The following is a 477-nucleotide window of genomic DNA, read 5'->3' as shown; positions in this document are numbered from 1 at the left end:
TGACCCATGTCTGGGCTGAGCTAAGTCTGAGCTGGATAAACCAGTAGACCTATTGGCCAGTCTAGTTTCTAGTTCTCGTGTCAGGTAGCACCACAAAATTGTCTTAACCCAAACTAAGTGATTAAAAAGGGCATTCAAAGACAGAACATTTATGCAGCTATAACAAGACTCTGAACATAACTTTCTTTTAGGGGATGGTAACCTAACAAATTGTCGCAGCTCAGACTTGCATTTATAGGAGACAAGATAACCTCTGAGGAGAGTTTGAATTGTCTTACCCACCGTCAATTAGATATACTCATTGAACTTTTCATTATCTTGGAGGGTTCCCGCAAATCATTCATGGACCTCAGATGAAATTCACTCTAATGGCAAGGAATTTTAATTACGCGTACGTAACCTCAGCGCAATCTACTGGACCAGCATGCATCACTTACGAGTAATGAATCTCCCAGCCAATTTCCAGATCAGCTTAGT

This window comes from Tigriopus californicus, chromosome 1 (assembly GCF_007210705.1).
Source record: "Tigriopus californicus strain San Diego chromosome 1, Tcal_SD_v2.1, whole genome shotgun sequence".
NCBI lineage: Eukaryota > Metazoa > Arthropoda > Copepoda > Harpacticoida > Harpacticidae > Tigriopus > Tigriopus californicus.
This window is presented reverse-complemented; position numbering follows the sequence as displayed.